We start from the raw sequence: 17,363 nt of genomic DNA, 5'->3' as shown, positions 1-17,363 counted from the left end.
TAATTCTCTTAATCCCTTTTTAATTATTGTTAATCACTTTCATTTATTCATCATGTTTCACTTTGTTGGTATGATTGACAACCTTGCTAGCATGTTCAACATGATAATGATTGAGTTGTTTCCTTAGCTAGGGTTAATGGGTAATTAGGGGAAACCAACATGGGGAATGATTTATGCTTAATTTAATATGTTTTCATAATTAATTTGCTTGCTTGTTGTGATCTCAACTTATGCACATGTAATGTTTGATGAAATGTGAGCCTATAAATCCTTGCATTTTTTACCCATCACTTATCTTTTCAATGAGACTTGTAAGACACAAACCAACTCGAGTCTCATTAGACCATGCATATAGTTGAGTAGGGAAGATTAAGTCGACTTGTAGGTGTTGTACAATCTAATCGATACGGCTCCGGGACCCAAACTTTCCTAGGATTGTAAGATATAAACCAACTCGATCCATCACAATAATAATTGCTTGCTTATAATTTGAGAATATGTTTGTATGATCAATTCCCATGAATCCCCTATGACCCCATGACACCCTAGTGCTTTTTATCAATTGTTTACATCTCTTTTAATTCATCTTGCTTGTTTACTTTCATTGCTATTTAGTTTAGTGATCTTCTACTTCAAACCCCAATTGTGACACCCTTAGACACCACTAGTTGCAGTAGAAATATCATCTCAATTCCCGTCACTTGGGATCCGACCTTTACTTGCCTCTTTACTAATTGTAGAGTTGTTGGTGAAGTTATAAATTGTGTTTTGGTCTAGGTGCTCCTAACGACAAGTACTGAAAACTAAACCCCACGAGGGATCACGACCAAAACTGGCGCCGTTGCTGGGGACGGTGTTAACTTGATTTAGATTTTCTTACATTGTTATTAGTTGTGTCTTTCTTTGCCTTGGGGAAGTAAAACTCCTCAAGGTTTGTTCTAATTATTTTCGAGTTGTTTGATATTTTGCATGTCTAGAAGATCACAAGGTAACTTGTTTCCCTTTAATCACGAAATTGAAAGGACTTTGACAACCAATAGAAGACTTGGTAGGAGAACTTTGAGAGGTATTGGTAAGGTTGTAGATATTCAACCAAATACTATTGAGTTCATCAACCCTTTTGCAAGAGAAGATGAGGAGAACCCAACACAAAATCCAATACAAAATCAACCCACAATGCCTAAGTTTTCATCACATTCCCTACCCACCGAGGAGAACCTACCCAATGGTACTCCCACACCACAACACTTAACCGAAATTTTTTTTGCCAAATCCGCATTTATCCAATTAGTCGAAAGAAGCCAATTTGGGGGGATGCCTAGTGAAGACCATCACTCTCATATGGAGACTTTTTGCGACTATTGTGATGCGATTTCTCAAACCGGTGTAACTGAAGACCAAATTCGATGGGTCTTATTTCCTTTTTCTCTAATTGGCACCGTGAAACAATGGTTGAAAGGCCTTGATAAGGCTACTCTCGGAATTGATTCTTGGAAGAAGTTGGCTCTAGCTTTCTACAAAAAGTTCTATCCACCGGAAAAGACTAACATGCTAAGAGCTCAAATTACGGGCTTTAAGCAAAGAGACGAAGAATCTTTGTATGAAGCTTGGGAGCGATCCAAGGGAATTTGCCGCTCATGTCCTCATCATGGACTTAGCGAGTGGTTCTTGGTACAACAATTTTGGAACGGTCTTTATGAATATTTAAGGAACATTCTCAACATGGGATCAAATGGAATGTTCACCGAAGTTGATGACAATCAAACTTGGAACAAAATTGAGGAAATGGCGGTCCATAACTCACAATATAGTAGACCTCGCAAGGCTACTAGAGGAGGAAAGCATGAAGTGGACTCCATTACTCAATTGGGTGCTCAACTTAGTGCTCACATGGATACCATAAATTTGAAGTTTGAAAAAGCTACGGATAGACTTGAAGAAGCCTCAAAATCACCAAAGCATCATGTTAATGCCATGACGGTATCTTCATCAATCCTAACTGGGATATGTGAGAATTGTGGAACTTTGGGACATGACCAAAGTAAATGTAGGGGAACAAATGAACAAGTGAATGCTTTCCAAGCATACAAGAGTGGTACCTCTTATTCAAACTATTACAATGAAAACACCAAATTCCATCCAAATCTCTCATACAAAAGCCAAAATGTTCAAAACCCTCAACCAACATACACCCCACCTCCCATGAGAAACCAAAATCAAAGACCCTTTTACAACCAAAACCAAGGTTACCAAAATCAAACTCCATAAAATCAACAAAATGACCAAGGTTTTGATGTTCAAAAAGCGGTCCTCCAAATGCAAAAGAATCAACAAGAGTTTTTCACTCAAATGCAAAAAAATAGTTAAGCAAAGGAAATCACCATCAACAACATCCTAGCTCACACCAAAATGTTGGAAACCCAATTGACTCAACTAGCATCTTCAAGCTCACATAGACAAAAGGGGCAATCCAAAATGATAATTTAGTTTCATGCATTGCATCTTGTGTGCATGAACTACCCCAAAAGTTAAGACATTAGAAATAATGTCTATCTCGGTTTGGGGAAGTACATGCATACGCAACGGGAGGTAATCTAAATTACGCTCTCCGTCATAAACAAAAAAAAAACCATGCATCATGTAGTGTAGATTAGTATAGCTTGCATTTAGTGTAGAATTCATGCATCATATTTGGATAATTTCCCATCATTTTGGCCATTGAGGATAATGCCCATATTAGTGTGGGGATGGAGAATTCTAACTTAACTTTTATTCAAAAATCCGAAAAAATCAAAAAATTTCGAAAAACCATAAAAATTTGAAAAATTTGAAAATCTAAAAACAAGTTCATTTCCTTTGTAGTGTAGTCATGTATATATTGTTGTATATATTGTGTTTGTTCTATCCTTCTTTACATTAATTGACTACGCCACATCCGAGACATGAGGATCATGAAGACCGCATGGTATGATCTTTCCAATCTCCTTTTTCCTCTTTATGTTAATGACTATGTGGCTTTATTTCGATTGATGCGGTATAACAATGTGAACTTAGGACTTGCATTTAGTTTATATGGCATATTAGTTGGTAGAATCATTTGCATTAGGATGTTTATATGTTAGTTGCATCATGGCATGTAATTGCATGTTAGAAAATTTTGCGAAACCGTCTACTTGGGAAGCTTGACAAGTGTATATAGGCCCTAGTAGATGCTTTTTATTCTTAAGACTTTGCTTGTTAGAATGCTTGTAAAACACCCTAGGATGTGTCATGCTAGTATTCTTTGACCCATGGATTAAGGCCTAGTCAAGAGTACCTTGTGGTGTGATAACTCCTTGGCTACCGTTTATTCCAAGGTGACCCTTGAAACCATGCATCCATTCATCATCCATGTTCTACCATATTTTTGTCATCAAAGGGAATGAGCACAAAAATTGTTCAAATTTGAGTTCAGGAAATGAAATGAAAAGTGAAAGAAAGTTTGCAAAAATGCATCAAATGAAAAGAGGAGCAAAAATAAACTCCTAAAGCTTCAAAAAAAAGGCACCCTCACTACATATGGGGTGACTTTGAAAATGTTCAAAAAGAAATGCAAAGAAAAGTTGAAAAGTTGACAAGTATTGAAAAGCCAAAAATCAAAAGAAATGGCAAGAAAGTGTTCTCAAATGTTATATGCCACAAGAAATTGGGGGGAAAAACATCAACAAAGCAAACTCCCAAAGTGAAACTCAAATTCTATCGATCCCTTTATGCATCGTGTCCATTTTTGTGCATGGTAGAGAGGGGACGACCCTTCTTCTTGTCTAGGCAAGAGGGGGAATTCTGCGATCCTCCAGTGTTTCTAACACCATAGGGAGTCTACTCTTGACAAAATCATTTAACGATTGAGGACAAAGGTACCCTAGCTTGAAACAATTTGGAGGTGATTTATTGGTATCCTTCTAGGCTTAGTAGTTTGAAGAAATTGCTTCTATGAAGGAGTGTGTACCTTTGAATTGCTTCCCTTGTAGACAATTTCCGCCACTTAGATGAGGAAAGTGGCTATTCTTTTGTAGATGCATCCATTACTTGATTTTGTGTGCTTAATTTTTGGATGTGTCGCCATTTTGACAAGACCCACGTTGCCTTGCAAGAAGGCATCCTACCTCATGGTTGTCTTGTTATGAGTTGAAGGGGCGGAGTGAGACCCGCTAATTGTCTCATATCGGATATGTTATTAGGTTAGTTTAAATAATGGTCCTAGCCTTTGTCACCTCTTTACTCAGGACGAGCAAAGGTTCGGTTTGGGGATATTTGATGTGACCATAATTAGAGCATATTTAGTCCCCGAATTAGCCTTGTTCCCATGCTTTTTAGTGCATATTTGGGTCATTTATTATCTTTAGTTCTTTGTTTTGCATATTCTTTGAGGTTTTGTGTCCTTGGTAGGAAAGGATTGCAAACCTTGCATTTTCATGGCAAAATGGGGCTAAATTGATTGAATTCAATGACCAAGCATCAAGGAGAGACAAGATTAGAAGGCCTTTGTACATACTGTAGTAGATGGGCAGTGATGACAAAAGATCCTTGCATCCCCGAGGAAATCCTCAAGGATTTTATGAAGAATAAAAGAAGAAAAGAAGAAGGAATGAAACTGTTTAACAATCCGTGCGGATTGTCCTGAAGACGCCCGTCCAAGGCCCACAATCCGAGCGTCTTCCTCAGCTGGACGCTCGGGCAAAACCTCCAAAAGACGCCCGTCTTCCCCCTCTGGACGCCCGTCCCGAAGCTCCCAAATCCGCCCGTCCCGTGCCAAAAAGGCCCGGATTCCCAGACAGTACTTTCGTCTTCTACAAGCTTCAAGGAAGGATGCACATCTTTTTCTAAGACCGACGAAAAAGAGACCGGAGTCTCCCTAGAGACCGGCGATTCCTCAAGGACTTAATCGTCATTTAAGCCCTTATTAAACCCTAATTTATGTACCTAATCCCCACTATAAATACCCCATTAGTCTAATTAGAAGAGCATGTTCTTTTTAGCAATCTTTAGTGTAGTTAATATCAATCAAATCTCTCTTTAATTTTGTAATCAACATTTAATCAAGTTTTAATACAAGTTTTATTTCCTTAATCTCTCTCTTGTTCATCCTTTATTTTGGGTAATTGAAGATTATTTGGGTTATTATTACGAGATTGACAACCTTCCAATCAAACATCAAGTACTTCTTTTATACTTTGCTTTATTATTTAAATCATTAGTAGGTATAATTCTCTTAATCCATTTTTAATTATTGTTAATCACTTTCATTTATTCATCATGTTTCACTTTTTTGGTATGATTGTCAACCTTGCTAGCATGTTCAACATGATAATCAGTGAGTAGTTTCCTTAGCTAGGGTTAATGGGTAATTAGGGGAAACCAACATGGGGAATGATTCATGCTTAATTTAATATGTTTTCATAAGTTTTTTTCTTGCTTGTTGTGATCTCAACTTATGCACATGTTATGTTTGATGAAATGTGAGCCTATGAATCCTTGCATTTTTATCCATCACCTATCTTTTCAATGAGACTTGTAAGACATAAACCAACTCGAGTCTCATAAGACCATGCATATAGTTGAGTAGGGAAGATTAAGTCGACTTGTAGGTGTTGTACAATCTAATCGATTCGGCTCCAGGACCCAAACATTCCTAGGATTGTAAGATATAAACCAACTCGATCCATCACAACAATAATTGTTGCTTATAATTTGAGAATATGTTTGTATGATCAATTCCCATGAATCCCCTATGACCCCATGACACCCTAGTGCTTTTTATCAATTGTTTACATCCCTTTTAATTCATCTTGCATGTTTACTTTCATTGCTATTTAGTTTATTGATTCTCTACTTCAAACCCCAATTGTGACACCTTTAGACACTACTAGTTGCAATAGAAATCTCATCTCAATTCCCGTCCCTTGGGATCCGACCTTTACTTGCCTCTTTACTAATTGTAGAGTTGTTGGTGAAGTTATAAATTGTGTTTTGGTCTAGGTGCTCCTAACGACAAGTACTGAAAACTAATCCCCACGAGGGATCACGACCAACCTTTCTTGCACACCGCGGGTGCGGTGATAGATGTGAAGCATGGAGAACTCACTCTAGAAGTGGGAGATGAAAGCATAACTTTCAATCTTGACAAGACCATGAGAGCTCCCCGTTTGCATGAACCATGTTTTATGGTTGATCATTATAGCCGGAAGGATGATAGCTAGAAGTCGGAATTCCAATGGAAGAAGAAACTCGATGATGCTCCATTCAAAGAGCAAGAAAATTGTAACAAAGAGAGCTTGAAAAGCTCACCAAAGTCAAGCAATGAAGAAGATGGCCTCATTGGCCAAGACAAGAAAGTGGGAGAGTTGTCTCTATCAACTCAAGCGATCTTTAGTGACCAAGTAGATGAAGTTTGTGGTCTTTGGGACGATGAGTTTGAAGGGATTTTCAATCCCTACATTTGTAATGCTATCGATCAAGACCAACATGAAGGACAACACGTGGAAAGATCTATTGAAGATCTTTATCATGATAATGAACAAGCTTTTGACTACTTCTTCAAGGTGTTGAGCAACATAAACAACACCTTGGACATGCCCCCATGACATCTCACTAAGGTTGAGAGTTTGGTGGAGTCCTCTCCAAACCACCATTTGTAAATATTTCTAACTCCCTAACTTGCATTTTAATTCTTACATTACATTTTTGTCATTTTTGGATTTTTATGCTTTGATCAAGATATCTATCATTTTTTAGAGAAGTGAGGGAGGGACTAATGATTTTATTAATGTGTAGTGCTTTAGCTTAGTGTGGGGATAGCAATTGCCAAGGCTATTCATGCCTTAGTAGTGCTCCTCTAATGAAGAACACGGGATTTGAAGAATGAAAATGACATGGGATATGCAAGTGCACGGATGGAACTGAATCCCGGTAGACCAGGAGGAATCCGAGCGTCCTTATGGGGAATCCGCTCGTCTTATGGGAATCCGAGCGTGTATGGGATAATCCGTCCGTCCAAATGAGCTTCAAAATTGAAAAATTTTGTCTGTTAGAGAATCCGAGCGTCCTAGCAAAGAAGACGCTCGTCTGAAAGAATCCGCTCGTCTTTGCAAGAAGACGCTCGTCTTTTTGCCAGTGCAGATTGAGAAAATTCGCTGTAACAGAATCCGCTCACCTTTAAGGGAATCCGCTCGTCCTGAATTGCATAAATCCGCCCGTCTTCACTGAAAGACGCTCGTCTTTAGGCGAGATTTCCTGAACCCAGATTGAGCAGAATCCGAGTGTCCCGAAGGGAATCCGCTCGTCTTCCCCCTGCAGTTTTGAAATTTCGGGTGTTTTAAATAGCCCTTCCCACATTCATTCATTCATTCATACATTCAAAACACTACCCATAAACCCCAAAACCCCAAAACCCACATCCTCTCAATCACCAAAAACAAGATTTCCTCAACCAAATTCAACGAAATCAAATCCAAACTTTCTTACAACAACAATTAATCACTCATTTTCCAACAATAATCAATCCAAGCACCAAAATCTTCAACCTTTGAATCGATTTTTGAAATACAAAGGCAAGTCCTTTCATCTTAAAATCGATTCGGAATAGTTGAAAATTGAATATTTATAATCTTTTCTTGGTATAATCATCAATGGCAAGAACAAAAGGGTCAACAAAGGCACTAAAGGCAAAGACACTCTCAAAAAGGCAACAATGCCTTCAAGCAAAGAAAGCTTCAATGGCTATGGTGGTTGCTAATGCAAACTTGGAAGGTCAACAACAACAAGATCCTCCCTTGGAAGCAACAACAACAACAACTCCGGAAATTGCTCAATTATCAAACTATCTGGAGGTATTTTTCATTTCTAACTCCCATAGGGATACATTTGCCAAGTATGCTAAGAAAGCCATTATACCCACCAAATTCATATGTGAAGATGCCTTGAACAAATTGGGTGTCCTTGAACAAACAAAAGCCTTCTTTGAAGCCATGGGGTTGGGAAAATTGTTTACTACAAGAGAATTGACATACCCCTCCCTTACCTTGGAATTTTTGAGTTCATTGAAAGTGAGTAAGGTAGAGACTAGAACATACATCGAGTTTCGCCTTGCCAATGTGAATAGGTGCATCACCTTTGATGTTTTGAGTAAAACATTAGGTCTTAGTGATAAACCATACTATCATAAGCTGCCCGAAAAATATGACCCCGCTCCTCTTTGGGAGGCGATTTCCGGGAAGAAATTTATGAGCTTTCATGCTTGTCGCGCTCTATTAGTCCACCATCCGGGCATTAGAGTGTGGCACAAAGTCATCGGGTATACTATAATTGCAAGAAAAGACACTAATCACTTTACAAAGCTCGATTTTGTTCAACTTGAATCGGCCTTAAATGTTGGAAGGGAATTCACTAAGCCTTACAATGCTCTAAGGCTTTTGGTGGAAAGATGGCTCAATGTTGATTATGGTAAGGAAGGCACCGCTTTTATCGTAAATGGAGGTCTAGTTACTCTCTTGGCCAAGTACTTTGATCCAAATTTCAAAAATGATAAAAACTATGTGGCGATCAAAGGGGGTCATCGCATTTACCTGGATGCCATGATTATCAAGTACAAGTGGGTCAAGCACAACTCTCTTGACACCAACTATGGGTGGCTCACCAATGATGCTAGATCTTTCACTTTGCCTTCCAAGATATGCCGCTTGAGTGCTTATCGAACAAACTACGTACTTCCACTCTCAAAAGGCGCCGAGTACATCATCCGTCAATAAAGGGGCGAAATTGAAGAGCCCTCCTCCTCCATTGTCACACCTCCTTATCCATTCAAATATCAAGAGTTCAAACCCGAAGGTGTTGAAGTGGGCAATGACTACATGACTCTACTTATGCAAAAGATGCATAAACAGGCTTACAATGATCGAGTAGATGCATACTTGGCCCAATATCCACCCCTCCTTCATTTAGTAGGCAAGGACTACTTGATCCTTCAAGTCCTTTGCCTAGTTGGGTGGATAGGGAAGTCTTCTTTCCAAGCACATCTAGGTGTGAAAGACCGGGTGAAGATGGGAATGTCGATGATGAGGTTGATGACGATGAGGGTGTTTATGAAGAGGTAGATGATGAAGAAGAAGAGGCTAATGAAGATGATAAAGGAAGTGAGCAAGGAAGTGAAGAGGGAAGTTGTGATGAGTCCGCTTCTATGGAGGAAAATGATGATAATGATGATATGGGGGAAGACTAGCAAGCTTTGGAGGCTCCTACCCTCTTGAGGTTTGTCTACTTCTTTCTTTGTTTTATTTATTTTTATCTTGAGCATAGTTGGAGAGTCCTAGCAACATGAGGACAAACACCTGGGCCCCATTGAGGTGTTCTTATTTTATTGTTCCAATTTGAAAAATCCAAAATGATAATTTAGTTTCCTGCATTGCATCTTGTGTGCATGAACTACCCCAAAATTTAAGACATTAGAAATAATGTCTATCTCGGTTTGGGGAAGTACATGCATACACAACGGGAGGTAATCTAAATTACGCTCTCCGTCATAAACAAAAACCCATGCTTGCATTTAGTATAGAATTCATGCATTATACTTGCATAATTTCCTATCATTTTGGTCATTTAGGACAATGCCTATATTAGTGTAGGGATGGGAAATTCTAACTTAAATTTTGTTGAAAAACCCAAAAAAATCAAAAAGTTTTGAAAAAATCAAAAAAATTGTAAAATTTGAAAATCCAAAAACAAGTTCATTTCCTTTGTAGTGTAGACTTGTATATATTGTGTTTGTTCTATCCTTGTTCACATTGATCGACTACGCCACATCCGAGACATGAGGATATTAAAGACCGCATGGTATGATCTTTCCAATCTCCTTTTTCCTCTCTATGTTAATGACTATGTGGCTTTATTTTGATTGATGCGGTATAAAAATGTGAATTTAGGACTTGCATTTAGACTATATGGCATATTAGTTGGTAGAATCACTTGCATTAGGATGTATATGTGTTAGTTGCATCATGGCATGTAGTTGCATGTTAGAAAATTTTGCGAAACCGTCTACTTGGAAAGCTTGACAAGTATATATAGGCCCTAGTAGATGCTTTTTCTTATTAAGACTTTGCTTGTTAAAATACTTTTAAAACACTCTAGGATGTGTCATGCTAGTATCCTTTGACCCATGGATTAAGGCCTAGTCAAGAGTACCTTGTGGTGTGATAACTCATTGCCTACCGTTTATTCCAAGGTGACCCTTTAAACTATGCATCCATCATCCATGTTCTACCACATTTTTGTCATCAAAGGGAATGGGCACAAAAAGAAATTGATTTGAGTTCAATGAAATGAAAAGTGAAAGAAAGTTTGCAAAATGCATCAAATGAAAAGAGCAAAAATAGACTCCTAAAGCTTCAAATATAAGGCACCCTCACTACATATGGGGTGACTTTGAAAATGTTCAAAAAGAAATGCAAAGAAAAGTTGAAAAATTGTCAAGTATTGAAAAGCCAAAAATCAAAAGAAATGGCAAAAGAAAGTGTTCTCAAATGTTATATGCCACAAGAAATTGGGGGGAAAAACAACAACAAAAGCAAACTTCCAAAATGAAACTCAAATATCTATTGATCCCTTTATCCATCATATCCATTTTTGTGTATGGTAGGGAGGGGACGACCCTTCTTATTGTCTAGGCAAGAGGGGGAATTCCGCGATCCTCCATTGTTTCTAACACCATAGGGAGTCTACTCTTGACAAAAGAATTTAACGATTAAGGACAAAGGTACCCTATCTTGACACAATTTGGAGGTGATTTATTGGTATCCTTCTAGGCTTAGTAGTTTGAAGAAACTGCATCTATGAAGGAGTGTGTACCCTTGAATTGCTTCCCTTGTAGATAATTTCCGCCACTTAGATGAGGAAAACGGCTATTCTTTGTAGATGCATCCATTACTTGATTTTATGTGCTTTAATGTTTGAATGTGTCGCCATTTTGGCAAGACCCACCTAGCCTTGCAAGAAGGCATCCTACCTCATGGTTGTCTTGTTGTGAGTTGAAGGGGCGGAGTGAGAGCCGCTAATTGTCTCATAACGGCTATGCTATTAGGTTAGTTTAAATAACGGTCCTAGTCTTTGTCACCTCTTTACTCGGGACGAGCAAAGGTTCGGTTTGGGGATATTTGATGTGACCATAATTAGATCATATTTAGTCCCCGAATTAGCCTTGTTCCCATGCTTTTTAGTGCGTATTTGGCTCATTTATTGTCTTTAGTCCTTTGTTTTGCTTATTATTTGAGGTTTTGTTTCCTTGGTAGGAAAGGAGTGCAAACCTTGCATTTTAATGGAAAAATAGAGCTAAATTGATTGAATTAAATGACCAAACATCAAAGAGAAGACAAGATTAGAAGGCCTTTGTACATACTTTAGTAGATGGGCAATGATTAGAAAAGATCCTTGCATCCCCGAGGAAATCCTCAACGATTTAATGAAGAAAAAAGAAGAAAAGAAGAAAGAAAGTAGCTGTAAGACAATCCGAGCGTATTATCCACAAGCCGCCCGTCCAACAGGTGCAATATGAGCGTCTTCCTCAGCTGGACGCCCGTCCAGAACCACCACAATCCGCCCGTCTTCCCTTGAATTCGCTCGTCCAACAAACCCACAATCCGCCCGTCCCGTGCCCTGGACGATCGGATTGTGTGTCAGCCATTTCGTCTTCTACACATTTCAAGGAAGGATGCGCATATTTTTCTAAAACCGGCGAAAAGGAGACCGGAGTCTCCCTTGAGACCGGCGATTCCTCAAGGACTTAATCGTCATTTAAGCCCTTAGTAAACCCTAATTTATGTAACTAATCCCCACTATAAATACCCCATTAGGCCAATTAGAAGATCATGTTCTTCTTAGAAATTTTTAGTGTAGTTAATATCAATCAAATCTCTCTTTAATCTTGTAATCAACATTTAATCAAGTTTTAATACAAATTTCATTTCCTTAATCTCTTTTAGTTCATCTTTCATTTTGGGTAATTGAAGATTATTTGGGTTATTATTGGGAGATTGACAACCTTCCAATCAATCATCAAGTACTTCTATTATTCTTTGCTTTATTATTGGAATCATTAGTAGGTATAATTCTATTAATCCCTTTTTAATTATTGTTAATTATCCTCATTTATTCATCATGTTTCACTTTGTTGGTATGATTTACAGCCTTGCTAGCATGTTCAACATGATAATGAGTGAGTAGTTTCCTTAGCTAGGGTAAATGGGTAATTAGGGGAAACCAACATGGGGGATGATTCATGCTTAAATTAATATTTTTTCATAGTTTATTTGCTTGCTTGTTGTGATCTCAACTTATGCACATGTTATGTTTGATGAAATGCGAGCCTATGAATCCTTGCATTTTTTACCCATCACCTATCTTTTCAATGAGACTTGTAAGACATAAACAAATTCGAGTCTCATTAGACCATGCATATAGTTGAGTAGGGAAGATTAAGTTGACTTGTAGGTGTTGTACAATCTAATCAATTCGGCTCCGGGACCCAAAAATTCCTTGGATTGTAAGATATAAACCAACTCGATCCATCACAACAATAATTGTTTGCTTATAATTTGAGAATATGTTTGTATGATCAATTTCCATGAATCCCCTATAACCCCATGACACCCTAGTGCCTTTTATCAATTGTTTACACCCCTTTTTAATCATCTTGCTTGTTTACTTTTATTGCTATTTAGTTTAGTGATCTTCTACTTCAAATCCCAAATTGTGACACCCATAGACACCACTAGTAGCAATTGAAAATCTCATCTCCATTCCCGTCCCTTGGGATCCGACGTTTACTTGCCTCTTTACTAATTGTAGAGTTGTTTGTGGAGTTATAAATTGTGTTTTGGTCTAGGTGCTCCTAACGACAAGTACCGAAAACTAAACCTCCAAGTGAGTCCGACCACTGGTGCTTTAGGAGACTATTATATGAATCACACACAAATCGGCTGAATTAGATAATCAACCGCTCGCATAAACATTAATTAAATGATACGAGTAATGATTAAGAATACACTTACTATTGGCGTTATAAAATTGGGATCAGTGTTGCTTTCATATTTCCCAAGTGGACATAATCTTTTTTTTTTTTTTTTTTTTTGCTTCAAAAGCAGTAATTCATAAATATACACACATGACATTGTTATTTGCATATATATGGCTCAAGTCATACAATAACAAATGACATTATTGAAGGTTGTAAACTTACTCAGTTATCATCCATACACAACTGTTAGAGGGTTTGCCTTCGCAAGAGTCAATCAAGTACACTGTTCTAGTTTCTACTTGGATTGCCAGTAGCACCCAATGCTTCCTATTCATTTTGAGACATTGACCTGTTAGTTCATTTACACGCATTTAAGCATGTTAATAATAAATTTATCGAACCGTGATTCATTACAATAATCACGTACTATACATACATATTCTCATTGTAGGGGGCAAGCTATAGTTTTTTGGACGACATCAACCGACGAACGATACTATTGATTTGTTCTTTGTATGAAATTCTATGCACAAAGAACGCCTTAGGACTCAAGAATCCGTAGGCGTGAGGTAGGACCTTTCACTTAGCGAACTGATTATTGGGGTACCTATTATGCCACATGGAACGAAGATTGTTGTTGTAATTGATAATTTAAACAAACATCATTATTCGTAAATGGAAATGACTAAATAGTTTTATTAATAAAATTTACTTCATCCAAATCAAAATGTGAACAACATCTAAATTGTCAAGGTCGACAAATTCCATCAGTTGCTTCTGGTTCAGTATGGTTATATCAGCTGAGACCATAACTTTCTTTTCAATGTTAATCATAACTACATTCCCTGTAGGTGACCTCTTTATAGCCAGATTGTGTAAAGCCTTCAGTGAAGCAGTTTACATCTTTTTCTTATATTCACACGATTCATAATAAGAATCATAAGCAGGCTTGATTGCAACAACTTTCGTTAACGTAGTAGTAATTGCTTTAGCCGCCATCATGGCTTTACTTAAGTTCTATAAATGTAAAGATTAAATTACTTACGATATGTTAATATTCGTACCCTAATCTATTTAAAGAACAAGTAATAATTAACATCTGCATATAGGTACCTCGGGGATGACAACATTGATGAGGTTGGGAAGCCATTGCACATAAGAGCTTAAGGCTTCTTTCAAATAAGTGACCTCCTCATTAGGAAATCGTACTTTTACTTGCCATACTCGTCTTTATATAATTGGGACACTTTCACTTTCCTACAATTGTGACGAAGGGGTATACCATGAACCTTAACTTGCTGAAGCCGGTCGTAATGGAACACGTATCCCCTGGCAACAACATCTTTCTGTTTCCCTTGTAAATAGGACAGACGACAAGCCACCTTGCAATCGCCCTGCACGTCAGCTTTAATCAATTAGTATACATATATTCACTACCTTTAAAAAATTTCATAAGTAAAAAACGTCTATGATATGAATAATTATAAACTAGCAGCTATTACCTTTTTCAGTGTTGAGAAGAACATCTAATCATCAACTACCTCCACTTCATCCTGTGTCACGGCCTTCCTAACATCCTCTTCCTCTTCAACTGCCTGATATCGATCCTCGGCTCCCACTTCAGTCTCCTTTCCCATTTCCTTCTCCCTTGTCATATCATCCCCGGCTTCCTTCTATACATTAACACTTGTCCATATAACACGTACTGATTTTCCAAATCATATAACAGACTGTATATAAGACATAAATATTATTACCTCTTTTTCCTCTTTCTTCTCCTCCTTCTTGCTGCTGCTCCTCCTCCTCCTCCTCTGCTTCCTTTATGACTTGTTGAACCATATCCAACTCCTTTTCTGATGGCTTTTCCCAAGTTTCCAACATTGTCACCATCAACCTGGCTATTTTCTGTAGCTGTGTAGTAGAAATTAATTTCAGCATATGTAGTTGTAAATTAATTACGTTTGTTCAAATACAGTATTTATAGATTACCTTCTTGGAAACATAACCACGTCGAGTAGATTTCCCAAAATACTTAGTGATATTAACATGCGTTCCTACCCCTCGCACACGACCTGGATGCTCTGCTTTGCCTATTGCCGTAGCAAGAATGTCATCACGTCCTTCAGGCTTTCATTTTCCTTCTTGTACCTCCTTCTCACAGATCCTCTACATACACATAAAACCATTAACCAACTCACAATTATATAACTTCGACTACCAGTGGTAGGAGTGAAATATATATTTATTCAAACTTACAATTTTTTCTTTGATGTCCTTATCATATTCAGTTTCCATCTTTCCATTCTTAGGAGTGTGACCTTCCACCCAAGCGTCGTGACGACTGAATTTTCCAAGCTTTGCCTACAATTCATTCAACACATTGATATACTCTCAAAATATGTATAATTACTATGAACATATATAACCTTCATCACCTAATAGTCTAATACTATAAGAATTATGTACTTACAAGTTTCTTCTTAATCAATATATAACCACCTCGGGAGCCGTAAAAGACGGTCTTTTTCTTTGAAATGTTCGCCTTGTTCCTCTCACTCATAGCCTTCATCAAATAATTTGTATCAAGAAACGTAAGCATGACCAACCACTAAACTAAGTTTACTTTTTTAGTTATTATTATTGAGTTACCTTTAACTTGTTAGACCGCCTATAAGCGATATAGCTATCCCAATGGTCCAGACTGACATACGGATACTTCTTTTTTGGTGGGTTCTTGTTCATCTCCCCGGTTTCCTTGTTGAACAAGTGCTTCTCAACAATCTTTAAATTCCAAGATCTGAGGTCTTCCCCTGTGTAGATACCCGTATCCGTCGATATTGGAATTTATAGATTACCCGACAAACTCCCGATGATGATAGGACACATGTATTCTTTAGTTGTCATTGTCATTATTTGGGCTCGTTTTACGATGTAGAATGAGCGTTGTCGACGAAGTATTTTATTAATTTAAAGGATATTTAAATTAAATGTTTTTTTAAAAGTGAATTCATTTTACCGTTTTAATTTGAATTTATTTTCTTAAATTTATTTTATTGAAAATAAATTATATTTTTGATTTGAAAAATCATTCTTAAGTTACTTGATTTGAAAAATCAATTTAAATCGTTTTATAAATCGTATTTGAAGAACTCGTTTTTTACGACGATTTTATACGCGATTTTGAGCTCCTTTTCTACTTGATTTGGGCTCGATTTTCGACGCACTTTCGACCCAACCTCCTCTCCCATAACCCGTGTTCGATTCTTAGCCAAAGCCTATCCTGAACCCTTTGTTTAACCCATCCAATCCCCGTCCAAAAACAGCCCATACAAACACCCCAACCCGCGTTAGCTCTTCCCCTCTTCCAACCCGTTTTGTGTTCTTCAAAGCTTGACACAAACCCGCCACAACCAACCCAATTCCTGCCCCTCATTACCTACAAACAACCCATCACTAAACCCACCACGAAACCCATCCAATTCCCGTCCCAAACACCCAATAAACAGCCCGCAAATAACAAGCAGCCCCCCCTCCCTGTTTTGCGTGCTCAAACCCGAGTCCAAAACCTGCTCCAAACACCACCTAAACCCGTGCCCATTAACCCTACACCATACCCTAATATCCTACCCATATTACCTTAGCTTAACCACCAAGAAAACCCCCCATACAAATCCTAAAAACCCCACGAATTAGCTGATGGACAGCAGCTATGCAAAGGGAGCCCGACTGCTTGTTGCCCTATCAAACCCTACTTTAACTCCCTATAAATACCACCCCCCTTCACCATACATTCATTCCTCTAAGTTATCCATACATACTAACGTCACTTACAAGCTTTAAACTCCAGAAACAAACCCTAATTGCCTCTCAAAAACCCTCGACAAAACCGACATACAAAACTCAGAATCAGTTTGTGTGTCCTCTTTGGAACCCTTCGTTCAACCCTCAAACCTCCATCAAAATTCGAGTTTCTTGTTCCTAATTAACCACACAACATCCATCTACATCTTAGACAAAGATTCACGAGCCAAATTGACCTTGAGAGTACACGAATCCCCTCGAAAAACAGAGTGTCATACACTCTGTTTTTGCGGCTTTTCCTGTCTGTCCAGTTCTGTTTGTGCTCGTTTTTCGTGCCCAATAACTCAAAACGAGCATGGTTTGTTGTAATATCTTTGTTCTCCTCTCTCTCTAGTTTTCAAAACATCTTTTAAATCTAATTTTCACCGTGAAACGAGTGAGAAATTGCAGTTTGAAAGTTGTTGTCCAGATTTGCGAAAAAACGTGTTGTTGTTCCTTCGTCGACGACGGCCTCTCG

At 38.0% G+C, this 17,363-nt stretch overlaps 1 non-coding gene across 1 annotated transcript; it reads right to left on the bottom strand.

Moving 5' to 3' along the window:
- Positions 1–1,548: 1,548 nt before the first annotated feature.
- On the bottom strand, positions 1,549–1,655 carry LOC141634930 (small nucleolar RNA R71). Its single transcript, XR_012539644.1, has one exon. It is a non-coding gene; the product is annotated as a small nucleolar RNA R71 (small nucleolar RNA).
- Between the last annotated feature and the right edge of the window lie 15,708 nt (positions 1,656–17,363).

Source organism: Silene latifolia, chromosome Y, assembly GCF_048544455.1.
Source record: "Silene latifolia isolate original U9 population chromosome Y, ASM4854445v1, whole genome shotgun sequence".
Classification (NCBI taxonomy): domain Eukaryota; kingdom Viridiplantae; phylum Streptophyta; class Magnoliopsida; order Caryophyllales; family Caryophyllaceae; genus Silene; species Silene latifolia.
The sequence above is the reverse complement of the archived record's forward strand: the minus strand, read 5'-3'. Positions and strand labels throughout refer to the sequence as shown.